This window comes from Hyperolius riggenbachi, chromosome 4 (assembly GCF_040937935.1).
Source record: "Hyperolius riggenbachi isolate aHypRig1 chromosome 4, aHypRig1.pri, whole genome shotgun sequence".
Lineage (NCBI taxonomy): Eukaryota > Metazoa > Chordata > Amphibia > Anura > Hyperoliidae > Hyperolius > Hyperolius riggenbachi.
In genome coordinates, this window is record NC_090649.1 from 234931684 (window position 1) to 234948369 (window position 16686).

At 45.4% G+C, this 16686-nt stretch overlaps 1 protein-coding gene across 3 annotated transcripts in view; it reads left to right on the plus strand.

Moving 5' to 3' along the window:
* The first annotated feature begins 1097 nt into the window (after positions 1–1097).
* The window catches only part of FAM135A (family with sequence similarity 135 member A), a 180272-nt gene continuing 164683 nt past the window's right edge, over positions 1098–16686 (plus strand). For all 3 annotated transcript variants that reach the window (XM_068281457.1, XM_068281459.1, XM_068281458.1), the window contains exon 1: positions 1098–1214. The gene's annotated coding sequence lies outside the window, so the exon portion shown is untranslated. The remainder of the gene's footprint in view (positions 1215–16686) is intronic.

Sequence of the window (16686 nt, forward strand, 5' to 3'; positions counted from 1 at the left end):
GCAACCGCTTCAAAATTGCTTTCCTGTAAAGTGAAAAATTTGCTTTGCAAATTGCTAGTGATTTTGCTAGCGTTTTGCGATTCCCAGTGTCGAGGAGGCCTAAATTTGGTGACTATATTTTGAATGGCTAGTTTAGTTTGGATTGAATGGATAGTTTAGGTAGTCCCTCAACATTACAAGTGTGGACTCACGGAACACATCCGGCAAGAGCTCGTAGGTTTTGTTATCATGCCGGCGATCCTCTTCTTGCACAAGCGCAGCTATAGTGCACCTGTGCAAGTACCCCCGTGCCTGCGCAGTGCACCATAGCTTCACAGGCATAAGCGGCTCAGTGCTAATGCAAAAACCAGGTATTGCATAAACAGGCATGTAGTCAAGCATACCTCCTAACTTTTTGAGATGAGAAAGAGGGACACTTAAGCAACGCCCCTGATCACACCCCGTCACGCATACCATAAAGCTTCCTAAGAAAAATGTGTTGTTTTATAATTCAAACCACACCGGTCCTTTTTATCCTGGTTCATTTTACTTCATATTAACATTTTATAATTAGTAATATATCAATTTAAAGGCTGGGAATAAAGTTTAGAGTCAAACACATTTTTTAGTAGAGAAATATATACATTTACACAGAAAGAGGGACAAAGTCTTGAAAGCAGGACAAATGAGGAGAAAAGAGGGACAGTTTGGAGCTATGGGTCACGATCATAAAGAGGGTCTGAGCAGCAGTGGTGGTCTCCAGGAGGACGTGGGACACATCAGGAGGATCCAGAAGCAATGAATATTAGCGGCCGGGAATATTAGTTCCTGTGTACACCCTGAAAAAGACCAGGCGACACTTTGTACGCATTTCTTAGCACTGTGACAGATTACCGCTGTCGGTGGAGTTCTCTGGTACGGTACAGGCCCTGGGCTCTCTGGGGAGAGACATTACAAGTCAGCTGCACCCTTCAGGCAGCAGAAGACTGTCGTGTGACGGCTCGGTAAGGTCACATTGGCCATCATCGCACCCAGGCGGGCACACGCTTCAGTCCCCAGTGATCAGCAGCAACGTGCCCCCTCCTCCTCTCTAGTCTGTCACACGGGGGCGGGGCTTGCTGCAGCTCTCCTCCTCTCTGTGTGTGTAGCCGAGACCGGCCGGATGGCTGTCCTACTAAAGGCCGGGGCTTTGGCCGGGTGTTGTCGGCTCCTCTGGTTTTCCTCAGCGAGCACCGGTAAGAGCCGTGTTAGAGGTGTATATAGGGGCAGCGGAGGGGGGTGAGAGGCCGGGGTGGCAGGCAGTGGGCGGGCAGGGTGTGCGTACTGCCACTGTACAGTGTGTGTATATAGGGTGTGACAGCAGAGTGTGTGGCCGCCGTTGTGTGTACAGGGCAGCTGGCTGATGAGGGGGAAGCCCTCATAGATGGAGAGAGGAGTCCTGCTACTGTCACTGCACACTGCCAGGTGCCTCCACACTGTCACCTCACTGCATCCATCAGTGCTGCTGGCAGGGAGACCTCTCTATCTATTCCCCCCTGCATGTCTTATCTGTGGCCCCCACATTGTACTACCAGCCTCTGCTCTTCCAGTCACTGCAGGCTTTGGGGTGAGAAGAACCACAACGTGAGTCACACACAAGTTGCCATAGGAATGGATTATTTTGTGGGCCTGAAACAGTAGCAGAGTGTCATAAGCATTTGGGACCTGTTTAGAAGGATTTTGGACCTATTTAGAAGACCGATGTAATATGCAATCTTCATTGTACAATCATGAATTGCTTTACCACATCTGCTTGGTATGAGGGCCACTAAATAAGTAAATAAAAAAAAAACATTGTACCAGAAAGCCTTCATAAAAATGAAATCTGTACAGTTAGACAAAATTGAACACTTAACAATTTTAAGGGTTATTTTAAGTGGAAAAAAATGGCACAGTTTTACTTATCTAAGGCATTTTATAGCTCCCTGTAGTCGTGCTGATCATCATCGTTTGCTTTCATCTGTGTAGCTGCCAGGCTCCTCCAAAAGGTGGCCGACTCAGCCAGTTGCTGGCTACTGCGCATGCACAACATCTTAAAGGGGTTCTGTAGGTTTTTTTTTTTTCTTGTGGCTTCTAACGGCCCCCTGCAGATATCCTTTCCTGCGTCGTCACTGAATAATTCTCTGTTCCCTGCCGCGGGTCACCGTCCAGTTATTTGTCTAACTAGATGCATTTCACTGCGCCTGCCTGTCCGCGCGTGTTCTTGGTGCGGCTGCCTGTGCAGTAAGCTCTCGAAGACCCGAAATGCTGCCGCAGTGACATTCGTCTACTTAGACGAATAGTTAGACAGTGACCTGCGGCCGGAGCAGTGCTTTTCAGCGCTGCTAGCTTTGGGCGCAGCCAGCGCCGCCATAGACTGTAATGGGAATCAGTCTATAGCGGCGCTCAGTGAGGAAGGTCGGCTCCGTCAGAAGACGGAGCTGAAGTTGTTTAAAAAACACAATAATTCGGCCTCCAGCAATCGCTGGAAGCTGAATTATTTCATTCCCCCACTATCCATGTCGGCCTGGAGGGGGAATAGTAATTAAAATGCCCCGGACTTGTGCAGAAGCAGGATCAGCCGTATAACAGCTGGATCCTGCGCCCAAGTCTACCAGCGCCGTATTCAAATGTATGCCCTGCGGCGGGGAACTGAGGATTCTTCAGTGATAGTGAGGGGATGTCTGCAGGGGGCTGTTAGAAGCCAGGTAAGTGACACTTTTTGATTTTTTTTAAAACCTTTAAAGAAAAACATTTCTTCGTTAAAGCTGATACAAATCCTGCAATAAATGTGCAGTGTGTCTAATTTCTGCTTTCATGGAAGCAGAAATATCAACGTCCTGTGTTTACCGATTAGCTCTCTGCCATGGTGGGCAGTTGACACAGCTGAGGGATAATACTACAACTTGTGCTTAGTCACAGATGAGGGGGAATTAGAGAGGTTAAACTCTGCATTTCTATATGTTTTCCTTCTGTCCTGTGCAAGAGTTCAGGTCCACGTTAAAGTCAATGGGAATCGATTGAAAAAAAAAATCGTCCAGATACAAAAGAGAACCCGAGGTGGGGTTCTGACAATGCTATCTGCACACAGAGGCTGGGTCTGCTTATATTGCCCAGCCTCTGTTGCTATCTCAATCCCCCCCTAAGATCCCCCTGCGCTCTGCTGTCCCCCATAAATCACATCCGCGCTGTCGAAATGCAGCGTGTCGCAGCGGGCTGTGTTTACCTTTGTACTGTCAGTCTCGCCGCTCCCCCCCCGCCTCCTGCATAGCTCTGGTCCCTACCCGCGTCCCTTCCCTCCCCGCTGATTGGAGGGAAGGGACGCGGGCGGGGACCGAAGCTATGCAGGAGTCGGGGGAGCGGCGAGAGTGACAGCTGCAGATGTAAACACGACTGCGTGTCGACAGCGCGGCTGTGATTTATGGGGGCCAGCAGAGCGCAGGGGAACTTAGGGGGGGACTGTATAGCAACAGAGGCTGGGAAGTATAGGCAGACCCAGCCTCTGTGTGCAGATAGCATTGTCAGAACCCCACCTCGGGTTCTCTTTAAGGAGTGGGAAAACTCTGGATCCTACAGAGCCTTCCCTCTCTTTTCCCTGTCCTCTCTGTTAAGTGTTGGCTCCCCCATTTGAATCCTTCGCTGCGGGAGACTTCGGGAGCCAAGTCCTCCTGAAGACAGGCGGCTCCATACTGCGCACGTGCGAGTGCGCTAGAGAGGGCGCTTGAGCGTGCGTAGTAAGGAGCGGCCCGTCTTTGGGAGCACTTGGGCTTCCGAAGAGTTCTAAAGCCTCCTTTGGCGGCAGAGAGAGCAGTATTTGGCCAATTTAGTCAAATACTGGTACCGGGGAGCCAGCGCTGGAACGGGGACCGAGAGAGGAGCAGGAAGGCTCTATAGGACCCAGACCTTCCCTCTCCTTAGGTAAGTATCTGGCTTTTTTATCGATTCTCATTGACTTTAAAGAGAACCCGAGGCCGATATATGAAATTTTAATAAGACACTGAGGCATGTTCTTGACCGACCCAATCATGCACATTTTGCAGTGGATGGCAAAATGCACACGGCTGCACTGACCATCAAAGTTAATGGCCCTGCTTGCAAAATGCATAGTTAGCTTTCGTTTGCGCTCAGTTTCCCCAGTAAATTTAAATCGCACAGCTTTCTGGTTTTTTTTTCCACACAATGCGCGTGTTTGCAATAACAATTTACCGTATTGGGGGCGTATAAGACGACCCCCGATTTTTACAGTTAACATATAAATTTTGGGATGTACTCACCGTATAAGACTACCCCTCTTGACTGTTAGACATTTGTATACTGTACTGTATGTACTGGTGCTATGCTGTATAAACAGGTACAGATACTGATGCTGTACTGTATGTAGTACCCAGTATACAACAACCAGCCAATCACTGCAAGCGATGTACCTTACCGGCAATTGGCTGGCTGTTGTATATGTTACGGCCAAAACCAGAAATCGGCCAATTCTAGAATTGGCCGATTTGACGTCGGCCAAAGTCCAAAATGCTGGGAATTTCTGACATTGGCCGGCCAGTTCTAGAACCGGCCAAAGTCCAGAAACATGAATGGCACTCGGAACTTCTTTCTATTTGTTAGTTACAGCTGATACAAATCCTGCAATAAATCTGCAGTGTGTCTACATCCTGCTTTCTTGGGAGCAGGCATATTGTTAACATCCTGTGCTTTTAAATTAGCTGCTCTGCTGTGGCAGTCAGGTGGGTGCTATACGTGGCTGGAGGGGGGGGGGGAGGCTTTGCTGAGGGGAGGGGGGGCCTTTGCTGGGCGCTTTGCATGGCTGGCGGGAGGGATTTGCTGGGCGCTTTGCATGGCTGTGGGGGGGGGGGGAGGGGGGGAGGGGATTTGCTGGGTTTTTGCATGGCTGGGGTTTGATATGCTGGGCCCTTTGCATGGCCGGGGGGGGGGGCTTTTCTGGGCACTGTGCATTGCTGGGGTAGTTTTGCATGGCTGTGGGGGGTGGGGGCTTTTCTGGCTGCTTTGCATGGCTGGGGGAGGGATTTGCTGGGCGCTTTGTATGGCTGAGGGGGGGGGGGGATTTGCTGGGTTTTTGCATGACACTTTGGATTTGCTGGCCGTTTTGCATGGCTGGGGGGGATTTGCTGGCTGTTTTGCATGGCTGGGGGGGTAAATGCTGGGCGCTTTGCTGGGCACTGTGCCTTGCTGGGGTAGTTTTGCATGGCTGTGGGGGCTTTTCTGGCTGCTTTGCATGACTGGGGGGGCAGCCTGCGCTATTTCTAGACCCCAGATCAGGGCGAACAGAGCGGCGGAGAGGAGCAGAGCAGCGCGCACACTACCCGCCCTGACCCATACACTTCACATGCGGAAGTGAACAACGACGTCACCTCTGCATGGAAGTGTAAGCGTCTTGCGGGTCGCGTGTGCGGCGCTGCTCTGCCTCTCTTTACCTCTCCGGTCCGGGTCGTCCTGATGTGAGGTCTGGCTAGCGGCATCAGGGGAGGGAGAGGTGAGCGGCAGATCGGGACTTGGCCGGCCACACTTAGCCAGAACGCGTTCTGGCCGGCCAAAGTCCGGAAGAAACGTTTATTTCTAACATTGGCCGCATCAGCCGGCCACTTCTAGATTTGACCGGCCAGAACCCGAAGTGGCCAGACTTCGGGTTCTGGCCGTAACATATACAAAGCCTGCTGGGATTGGTCAGCTATCCCTGTCTCCAAGACTATCAGAGCGGTAGCGCAAACACGCCTCTTTCACCTGTCTGGCCCTCCCTTGTATACTGTTGCCTCCTTCTCTGCCTCTCTCACATGCGCGCCTGTGCCACTTCACTGTAGTCTTCAGGAGTGAGATCTAAGAGGCAGAGAAGGGAGGTACGGTCATAGGATACAAGGGTGGGCCAGATGGGTGAAAGAGGAGTCAAAGCGCCGCTCTTTTTTTCCCCATACTCCGGGCGTCCTGAACATCTGCAGTTTGCTCCACCCTTCACTTACACCTTCCGAGTGAGGTGCCTTCCCAGTGAGGTGGACCGCGTTAAGTCACTTCTTTCCATGAATCCTGGTGAGTGGATTTTCTTCTACCATACTTGTACAGCACCGCCTTGCTGCTTTCATACTGTCACCGCATACGGTGGGGATTCGGCCGCGGACGTTTTTGAGATCCCCTCACCATATACGGCAACCGTAGATTCCCCAGTCCTGGCTCAGAAGTTTCAGCAGCCGCCCTATGAGACACCAGGCGTAGAAGACGACCCCCAACTTTTAAGAAGATTTTCCTGGTTTAAAATGTAGTCTTATACGCCAGAAAATACATGTATTTGCTTTCCTTTAGTTTAAACTCAGGACTACACTTTATCATATTCCACATTTAAGGCTTCATAAACCTCTTGAACCTCCACTCTTCCTGGAGCCATTGCTGGTCATATGTGCTGCTTTACTTTTCTGCAATATTTGTAGAAACTTGAATGCATACGCAAATCTTGATAAAGAATAGGGGAAATGGATACTGTGCGAATGAACGATATATGCTTATGATGCCTGAGAATAATAGATTGATCACTCCAAAGGGAGTTGTCTATATTAAAAGTTTTGGACATCTGGATGTTTTTCTTGGCTGCATCTTTTTACAGCATTTTGAAAAATAAAGTACCACCAAATCTAATATACTTCTGATGTAACTGGCTTATATATAGGCATGGGCTGCAAGTGGAACAAATTACCCAACCCTTTCTTCATTTTGTGAAACAGAAATTTGTCTTCTTAAAGGATACCAGAGCTCAAAATGGTTAGCGAAACGGAGCAGGCATATACTACCACCTGTCCTGATGTCCACTGTGCCCCACCCCTCCCCTGTAGGTCACCTAAAAGCCCCTTGAGATCCTCTTCCGGTCGCCATGGTTGGGCTTACTGCGCAGGCACCGTCTGGGCAGCGTGCATCGGTCATCCTACAGTGCGCGCCCGTATCCGGGATTGCACTGTGCATGCATTCGACGTCACTACGTCATGCGCAGTGACGTCATGTGTATGCACAGTGTGCTTCCAGCCACGTGCGTGTGCTGTGGGTAAAACACAAAGGTCGGCGCATGCACAGTAAGCCCAACGCTGGCGACCGGAAGAGGATCCCGTGGGGCTTTTAGGTGAGCTAGGGGGGGGGGCATCAGTACAGGTGGTAGTATATGCCTGCCCCCCCCCCCCCCCCCACCCCCCATAGCTCCAAACATTTTGAGCTATGGTATCCTTTAAAACAGAAGGTATTTGCAATTATTCAGGTTGGTGTGTGCTTCTGTGGTGTCCTACAGTACGTCCCTGCTGAATGTGCACATCCATCCTTTTATGTCCCTGAAGGCTAAACACACCTCCAGAACCGCTGGAATGCAATGATGTGTCAACTTGTTAATTCTACAAAGCCACAATAATCCAACATGCATACAGACTGTTTTGGACTAGTTGGTCCTCAGTGCATGGCATGGATTAATGTGGCTCTATGGGGCAGGACTTGAAACACCCAGTAACAGTAACAGATTGCCCAGCAAGCTCATGGTGAACCAAAACTTCTAGAAGTGTGTAAGGGGGGGATTTTTTTTTGGTCCTCTTTAGCCCCTTACACACTCCTAAAAGTTCTGGTTCACCATGAGCTTGCTGGGCGATCTGTTACTCTTCATTGTGTGTAACAAAGATGTTAAATCTCAGCCCCTCAAAGAGCCAAATCTGCACACATTGACAGCATAACTCATTTGGGCAGCAACTGGAATTTATATACGGTAACTTGAACCTTAAAGTAATTATCAGGCAATATAGAGAAAATGAGAGCTACTTACCCGGGGCTTCCTCTAGCCCCTGGCAGCCAATATGTCCCTTTGCCGCAGCTCCGGAGTCCCGGGATCCCCTCCGTTGGAGATGCCGACCTCGCAAGGTCGGCATCTATTGCACCTGCACGAGGGACACTTGCGGTCACTCTGTCGCGCTGACGGCTCTTGCACAGATGTGGACCTGGTGAGGTCGGCATCTCCAACGGAGTGGATCCTGGGACACCGGAGCTGCGGCGAGGGACATATCGGCTGCCTGGGGCTGAAGGAAGTCCTGAGTAAGTAGATCTAATTTTCTCTCTCTATTGCCTGATAATTAATTTAAAGTCTATGTAATGCTAAAAAGAAAACATGTTTGAAAATCACTCCCTGTGCTTTTGTCAGGCATAAATCTTAGAATTGTTTAATTTCTTTAATTGTTTGGGGCTGTCTTTTTCAATCTAATGGTTACTATATTGCAGCAGTTAGGCATATTTGTACAACATTTCCCATATTCTCTCTCTCTTTTTATTTTTTTTTTATTTTTTAATAACCTGAAAATAGAAATCGCATAGAAATTGCACCACTATGCATTTTTTCAGCAAAATTTGGCAATTAAAAATTATTTTCCTGCTTGTTTGTTTTACTCCTGGTGCAAAATGTAAACACACTGCAATTGCACTGTACATCGGACAGATCACAGCAGATGTGGTAATGGAAATCACATAGACATGCAATAGCAGCACATTGGAGATTGCGTTTTTTTATTGGAAAAGGATCCTTTGTAAGTTTCCAGAACTTGTCTAGCTGATGAAATCTTGTGACACCTGACATTAATCCTTGCTGCGAGTCACTAAGTGACTCAGGTGACATACTAAGAATATGCATATCATCTTTAGAACAATGCTAGCTCCTGTTTCTCTCTGCTGAGAGGTTTCTTCCTAATTAATAGACTTGAGGTGTGTCTACGTATGCTCTAGTATCTTTTCTGAAAAGAGCATGTCTTGAATATATTCTGGTTCTTTCAAAGTGCATTGTAGCAGCCATCTGTTATGGACATTTAAAAAAAGGGGACTAGCACTGGAGACAAGTCCTGGGGGGAGTGCTGAAAAATGTACAGTGTCTTTTAATGGGTCAAAATAAGTGCCATGTTCAGTATCATTTAACATTGGTTATCATCCAGTTATAAATAGTAATTAGTTGCTCATCAAATAAAATGTTTTGTACGGACATTTATTCATTAAAGCGGTCTTGTCTCCATAAAAATCAAATTTCAATAGCAACTGGTCTGAGTGTATTAAGTGATAAAGATGCTAATCTTGCATTCAAAACTTTTTCTGCTGTTATGGTTTGGAGTTATCACATACTTAAGGAGCACTGGCCCTTTAGTAGTCAGTGCCAAACAGCTGCATGCGGGGGTTCTTTTTATCTACAATATATTCCTCCTCGTCCATTTATTTCCCTGCCTAGCTGCTTATCTGAAACACGATCCCCTGCTCACTTACAAGCAAGGCTGAGGTGACTCAGTGATTGGAGGAGAGAAGAAAAAAAAGTAAAGAGCAGAAATGACATCAGTATTTAGCCTAAACTGTGGGCAAAATACATGGTTCCCACCAGGAACAGAATTCTCTTCATTCACTATATAACATTCACTGAAATCAAAACGTGGACAGTACAATACATGTGTTATGTAAGTAGATCAAGTATTTATCTACTTATATAGGTGTTTTTTTCCCTGGCATAGTATGGCTAATCCTACTGCTTTAATAACTTTGTTGGACAGCCCATCCCCAGGCACAAATCTAAAAATTGTAGTTTAGTAATCAATCGTCCAGATATATATTTTTGTTTTGGGGGGGTTGTTTAAAATGTGGATTCTGTCGTTTAAAAAAAAAAACTTGTTTTAAACTTTTGGCTACATGACCAGCAGCAACAAGCTCAAGTTAGGTCCCTTTGTCCACTGAGGCTAAGCTGCTCCCATGTACCAGTTGGGCACTTGCTAGCGTTCGGCTCACACAAGGGCCCCCCCCCCCCCCACACACACACACACCTATGTAGTCAAATCTGAGCGTGGCCATGCTCAGATGCTTTCACCTTTTTTTTTTTTTTTTTTTTTTTTTGCTACCAGATAATACATTTTGCTGCATGAAATTTCAGCCCAAAGGAGTTATTGGCCAGCAGCATCTGGGAGGCGGAAATGCCTGACAAGTGCATAGTTCAAGCCAACTGTGGGAAAGGGGTCTAAATTTTCTTGCTCTGAGTGGGGCTGCTGCTTGGAGTGCACCATCTTTTTGTTCAGACTGCAAGGGGGAACCCGTTTGATTTGATGGCATAAGATAAGTGGTATAGGAGCAGGAATTTTACAGTTAATTTATTTCACATCAGCTTATTAAGGAGGTTATAGTCAGATATATGGTAAGCAATATTTGCAACTCGTGCAGATCTAGGAAATAATTTGTGCTTGCAGTAGAGCAAATACTGTAGTTATTTATTCCACATACTGTAGTGACCTATGGAGAATTGGGTCTTCAGGCTTTTATAAAATATCCATGTAAATGATGTCTTAATTTTTTGGACAAATGGAGGTCTTAAAGAGTAACTGTCAGGCTGCAAAAGCTAATTTAAACCTCTATTCTCCTGTGTTAAACAGTTTAGAAGGAAGCCAAAAAGGCAACACTGAAGATAAAAATCTCTCTTTCATTTGATGTGTGCTTATCAGCAAAGCTGTTAGACCCAAGCTCTTAAGAAGCCGCAAGCCGCATACCATACTGCAAAGCATTCTGGGGCCCTCCCCTCGGCTGCTATTGATAAGTTACAGGGCTTGTGTTACAAAAGCAGCAGCTCACAACATTGAAAAAACTCCCGGCAGAGTACACTGCAGGAGTCCGCTATTGTTCCTAGCCACATGGCTAATTAATATTCACTGCACAGTGCTGTTATTCAGTACGAGCTTTTCTGTGAGTGGAATCATCAGGAAGCAGGCAGGACATGACGACACATTTGGCTTCATAGGAGACAGACAAACATGGAACCTGCCATGAGCTGTCAGGAGCATCATTCTCTGCAAATACTATATAAAGATTCTGTGAAATCCAAACGTGGACAGTGAAATGCATATGTAATGTAAGTACAGCCAATATTTAGCTACTGATATATGTGTTTATTTTCTCTGAGACCTTATACCTAACAGCTCCTCTTTAACAAAATTTATACAACTGTTAACTAGATGTTGCCATGACTAAAATAACCAACTGGCAGAATCTCTTCAGTTTTCCACGTGTCGCAGACAGTTAGCTTAATGGGTCTGTACTGTATCCAGGCAGGATTCTTTTTAACAATTAAATCGCAATTCACTTTTTCTTCTAAGTTTTCTCCTAGGTGATCTTTTCACATTCTAAATAAAATGCCTTTATGCGACCAGCAAGCAAGTAAATACTCATAATTTTGACAGTACTTTTTTTGCCTACTTTTTGGTACTTTTGCAATTGCAGAATGAAAAAGTTAGTTTGAACAGATGATGAAAAATGATCTCCTTGGAGAAAACTTAGAAGAGAAAGGGAATTGGATAGGGCCCTAATGCTGGGAATACACAGTGTGTTTCTGCCGGTCGATTGTCCACTCGATCGTTTTTGCCGCTCGATTCTGCAGTCGATTCTCTTATCTTCCGCTTGTTTTTCTTCTCTTTTTCCATTCACTTCTGTCAGGAATCGAGTAGCAAAACGATCAAACGGGAAATCGGACATGTCGGAAATTATCTATCTAAACATCTATCTGCCTCAAGAACGAACAGTGTATTCCCAGCATTAGTGTTACAATTCCCGCAGCAGTGCTGGGTCAGTTGTGTTGCTTGTGACAGTGCATATAAAAGCAAAACTCATCATTTTAGAGTTATCTTACAAAGGAATCTACCACAGGTAGCCATTGGCTTCCTGCTAGTTTGGTGGTGATATGTACATTATCAGATAATTATGTGTTAAAAAAGATGTATTTGTGAATCTGTTAGATCAAAATTTTAGTGTTTTAAAATATTTCATGGAAACTCCCTGCACTAAGAAACAAAATTTGTCTCATATCCAGGAACACATGATTTAGCGGTTTAACCTCCTTCGACCGCCTAAAGGCAATTGGAGATCGCAAGGTGGCTCCCCCAGGACCACGTAACGCCAGTTGGCATTAAGTCCTGGGGGAGTGGTTTGCAGGGGATCACGCGCCGATGTGCGCATCCCCACTTAAGTGATGTAGCTCCGCTCCGTCATCAGACTACCAAAGGCGATCGCCACTAGGAGACTGTTAGACATCAAAACCGCCGTCTATTTACATTGTACAGTGCTGCGATCTACGGCATTTAGGTCCCTCACTGCAGCTCTAGTCCTCCTCAGTGTCCATTAGCCTATGAGAGCCGATCGCTCTCCGAGCCTCTCTAGGAGACAGAAGAGTGACACAATTGACTTCTAGGGGCTGGAAGAATCCCCAGGTAAGTAAAGATGCATTTCACTGATCAGCTTGGGAATCCTTTGAGGGCTGGTTTACATTGGGCTAAAAACTTACCGTTAAGCGGAGCTTAAGCGCGTATCTGTAAATGGATGCAATGCAATTCAAAATGGGAAAGTTCACATTGGTATTTTAAAACGGATCCGCTTCCTACATTCCGCTAAACTGATCGGACGTTCCCGACCTGTATCATTTTTACAGAACTGACACGGACCTGAACGATTGACGTATGCAATGTATTTTACTGGAAACCGGACAATACTGATCAGACTGGTTTGAAAACGTACCTGTGTCGTACATAAAGATCATTGATTTCCTTCACTTATTATAGCGGAACGGAACATATGTAAAACGTAGGTAAAATGTGTCAGTGGATCAGACGGAATGGAAAACAGATCCGTTTCTGACGGATACGGTATGGATCAGGTACAGTGTGAACCCAGCCTAAGGGGTTTTCAAGCTGTTATTTCCCCATACAGTGGAGGAAATAATTATTTGACCCCCTCACTAATTTTGTAAGTTTGTCCAATGACAAAGAAATGAAAAGTCTCAGAACAGTATCATTTCAATGGTAGGTTTATTTTAACAGTGGCAGATAGCACATCAAAAGGAAAATCGAAAAAATAACCTTAAATAAAAGATAGCAACTGATTTGCATTTCATTGAGTGAAATAAGTTTTTGAACCCCTACCAACCATTAAGAGTTCTGGCTCCCACAGAGTGGTTAGACACTTCTACTCAATTAGTCACCCTCATTAAGGACACCTGTCTTAACTAGTCACCTGTATAAAAGACACCTGTCCACAGAATCAATCAAGCAAGCAGACTCCAAACTCTCCAACATGGGAAAGACCAAAGAGCTGTCCAAGGATGTCAGAGACAAAATTGTAGACCTGCACAAGGCTGGAATGGGCTACAAAACCATTAGCAAGAAGCTGGGAGAGAAGGTGACAACTGTTGGTGCGATTGTTCGAAAATGGAAGGAGCACAAAATGACCATCAATCGACCTCGCTCTGGGGCTCCACGCAAGATCTTACCTCGTGGGGTGTCAATGGTTCTGAGTAAGGTGAAAAAGCATCCTAGAACTACACGGGAGGAGTTAGTGAATGACCTCAAATTAGCAGGGACCACAGTCACCAAGAAAACCATTGGAAACACATTACACCGCAATGGATTAAAATCCTGCAGGGCTCGTAAGGTCCCCCTGCTCAAGAAGGCACATGTGCAGGCCCGTCTGAAGTTTGCCAATAAACACCTGAATGATTCTGTGAGTGACTGGGAGAAGGTGCTTTGGTCTGATGAGACCAAAATAGAGCTCTTTGGCATTAACTCAACTCGCTGTGTTTGGAGGAAGAAAAATGCTGCCTATGACCCCCAAAACACCGTCCCCACCGTCAAGCATGGGGGTGGAAACATTTTGCTTTGGGGGTGTTTTTCTGCTAAGGGCACAGGACAACTTAATCGCATTAACGGGAAAATGGACGGAGCCATGTATCGTGAAATGCTGAACGACAAACCTCCTTCCCTCTGCCAGGAAACTGAAAATGGGTCGTGGATGGGTGTTCCAGCACAACAATGACCCAAAACATACAGCAAAGGCAACAAAGGAGTGGCTCGAGAAGAAGCACATTAAGGTCATGGAGTGGCCTAGTCAGTCTCCGGACCTTAATCCAATAGAAAACCTATGGAGGGAGCTCAAGCTCAGAGTTGCACAGAGACAGCCTCGAAACCTTAGGGATTTTGAGATGATCTGCAAAGAGGAGTGGACCAACATTCCTCCTAAAATGTGTGCAAACTTGGTCATCAATTACAAGAAACGTTTGACCTCTGTGCTTGCAAACAAGGGGTTTTCCACTAAGTATTAAGTCTTTTATTGTTAGAGGGTTCAAAAACTTATTTCACTCAATGAAATGCAAATCAGTTGCTATCTTTTATTTAAGGTTATTTTTTCGATTTTCCTTTTGATGTGCTATCTGCCACTGTTAAAATAAACCTACCATTGAAATGATACTGTTCTGAGACTTTTCATTTCTTTGTCATTGGACAAACTTACAAAATCAGTGAGGGGTCAAATAATTATTTCCTCCACTGTACACGCATGAAATGCACACTTGAAGCAGGCTTGGTTTTCAGCAAAGTGTGCAGCTGGGTACACACACGTGCGACGTTGCAGGTGTAGGGACTTAAACACTCAGGTGATGGGTTGGGCTGAGTTCTGCACAGACACGTCTCTAGCTGTCATGTTGTTTTGGAGGGGGGGGAGGAAGGACGATTGAACAGTGGAGTGGAAAAGAACAATACCCCCAACTGAGTGTATGCCCAACGGCAGATCGGCCACAGGAGCATGGCGGCTGGTCGGGGATCTCTGTTCACATGTTTTGATTCTAAGCTGAGGCATGCCGACCCACCAACTCTGCTGAGACCTATCGTATGTGTGCACACAGGTTTAGGTGATCTAGCACTGACCTCTTCAGATAGGAATGTCATATCGGTCATAACTTTACAATGGTAGAGATACTGAATACCCAGTTAGTCAAGGGGAATTCCACTTGAAATTCTGATTACAAACCGTGAAGATAACTGGTCCATGCAATATTGGTCATCTAAAAACCTTCAAAAGAATGGTTTCTCAGAAATGCAGTATTACAGACTAGTCATTTATTTTTTTTCTTTTCAAAACTTTGGGGTTTTTGTAAGTTTTCTTACGCCCGAAATGTAAATGTTTACTTTGGGTATTTTTGTTTGTTTGATTATTCTATGCATGTAACCAAAGCCTTGGATGACTTATGGTAGTGGCTCTGCCATTCACCAATGTGCTTTTACTTGCGTACACCACACACAGTTTAAAACCCCTAGAAAAAATTCTTCAGCTGGCAAAGAAGGCATACTGCCAGTACTTAGTCCAAGATGGCCTTGTATCAATGGCAGAAATAGCCTGGCTGCCAGGCAAATGGTTGTAGGTCCTCTGTTCTGCTCGTAACTGATATGTGCAAGTCTACATTTTGTATTCAAGAATTTTACTTATGAATGTTCCAAACAGATTCTGCTATAAGCAATTTATTTACAGCATGCGGCGTGCTGCTATTTATGGATTATTTAATAAAAGGCTTTTGTGAAACAGAATAAGATGGTTGTTTGAAGCCCTGCAGTATTTTATCTGGAAGCAGAAAATGGGTAATTAGACATTGTCCAGTGATATTTAGTATCACACAAGTCCAGTTTTTCTGGGAAAGGGGTGAATCAGGATGATACCATTTATTGGCTAACCTAGAGATGAATACAATAAGCTTTTGGCTAATAATAAGCCTTCGTCGGACTTGGTTCCTGACAAAATGTGAAAAACACAGCTTAAATATACTGACCTACAGAGTCAGTATAAATAAGCTGTGTGCTTCACATATTGGGCTTTATTCACTAAGACAAATAGCATGCCTTGTCAGAGTAGCACAGCGAGCGCTACGAACTTATGGCAATGAGAGCTCCACTCGTCCTGCCCTGAGCCCCTGTGGGTTCATAGCACTCGCTATGCTACTCTGATGAGGCATGTTAACTTTGATAATGCGTTCTATTTGACTTAGTGAATCAAGCCCATTGTCAGGAACAAAGTACAATGAAGGCTAATTATTAGCCGAAAGCTTACTGTATTCATCTCTAAGTTAGCCAAAAAATTGTATTATCATGCTTCAAAACTTTTACTGATGGCTAACACTGTACAACACTCTACTGCTTCTATTGGGAAAGGGTTTAAACATTGTGAGCTAGTTTGTCAGTACTATGTTTTTGACATCAGTTTAAGCAGTTTGTTTTCAGTTCGATTTCAGTCCAGATACAGATCAGCCTGTTACGCATTTTCAATTATGATTGGTCAATCACTGACCAATTTTACCACATCTATGTAATATGAGGGTTTATCTGCACAATCTGCTAATAGTATTTAATATCTGTTCACCCTCCTACTTCGTGGAGGTGGTAAGATTAGCCGATCATAATTGAAAGTGTGTACCAGGCTTAAGCTGGGATTTCACTAAAGCCTGTTAAACACATCCAATTTTGATTGGCCAATTTTACCACTTCCACATAGTATGAGAACTCAGGGCTGTGGAGTCGGTACAAAAATCTTCCAACTCCGACTCCTCAGTTTATGAAACCACGACTCCAACTCCGGGTACCCAAAATAGCTCAGACTCCTCGACTCCGACTCCTTAGTCTAATACTTAACAGGGCTGTGGATTTTGTACAAAAATCATCCGACTCCCGACTCCTCAGTTTATGAAATCAACGACTCCGACTCCAGGTGCCCAAAATTGCCCCGACTCCTTGACTCCAACTTCGACTCCACAGCCCTGTGAGAACCTTCCTGCACAATTCGCTTATAGTATTCAAAATCTGTTAGCCCTCATACTACATGGAAGTGGTAAATTTGACC